Consider the following 1280-nt stretch of genomic DNA (forward strand, 5'->3'; position numbering starts at 1 on the left):
ACTGAGGTGGACACTGCAGCTGCTTTGTCCACAAGAGAGACAGTCTTAAAGACTCCGGTCGGACAATCCCTGCTGCTGCGAGTAGGACTGAGAAAAGGCCAGAAAGCCAAGGGAGAGCATGACTGACAGACAGCACTTCAGCGCTGGAACACTTTTGACTTTTCTAACAGAGTTGGAGTGGGACTCTTGAGACTCAGACTGCTAGTGGGGCCTAACTTGAATGTTGCATATAGTGAATGGGGAATAACCAATACTGCTAAAGAGAAGGCACTAGGACACGGGGTACTGCCATTAAATCACTAGAGCTTTGACCTCAGGGGATTATGTGTATTCTTTGCATTTTCCGTATTTCACTTTGTCACCGTATATGAATACTCTTTTTAGTATGAATTAAAGTATTTGACTGGATAGTTGTGTATTTCTGCTAGTGTACGTTGTTTGAGTTGTGAGCCTGGGTTCACCCTTGTGTGAAACTCCTCCTTGAGAAGCCTTGGACTGCTTGACCCACGCTACCACTGGAGTAGGTCAAATGCTGAAGGGGTACTTAGCCCAGTTGCTCAGGTTCAATAGTAGATCGGGCCCCAGAACCTCAGGAGTAAAAGGTCTCAACCCCTATGTTGTGCCTGGTAACTCTTGGTTGCCCCTTGGCCCTTTGAACGGGGTCCTGACACACCCCAGACAGTGATGTGGTGGCTGCGCAGCTACAGACTGTTGAGTCTCCTCATGGCCTCTTAATGATAAAGTATAAGGAAATTTAAAAAGTTTATTTAGCTCACAAAAATAGTAAAGGTATTTTTTGTTAAATATTAATGTAAATTAATTTAATGAACATATTTTAAACATAGAAAAAAATACAAAATACTACATCACTATTAACTTAATGTTGAATTAAACCTTCAATTAATTTAAATATACTAAATGAAAAAAAATCTGAAGTTTAATTTAAAAACAAAATCCCCCTGTTAAAAGATATATTTTGATTACGCATTATTAGGCATTATTAATTATTAAAAGTGATGTATATAATTAATTAAAAGAAATGGAAAAATAATGTTATAATGTTATAGTATTAAAATATTTTATTATTGAGTGATAAATGTTTTAGTTTTAGATATTCAATTACATTAATCTATAGGTCTAACTATTTTAAATCCTTTAATTTAAGTTAACATTATTTCCTATTGGTTTTATTCTAAGTCATAGCGTCCATTATTTGCAAGAGGTGGGTGTTGCAGTACGAGTGGATGGCCATATGTGGTGCTGGACTAGCTCCCTAAACC

This window comes from Pleurodeles waltl, chromosome 4_1, assembly GCF_031143425.1.
Source record: "Pleurodeles waltl isolate 20211129_DDA chromosome 4_1, aPleWal1.hap1.20221129, whole genome shotgun sequence".
In the NCBI taxonomy this organism is placed as follows: Eukaryota; Metazoa; Chordata; class Amphibia; order Caudata; family Salamandridae; genus Pleurodeles; species Pleurodeles waltl.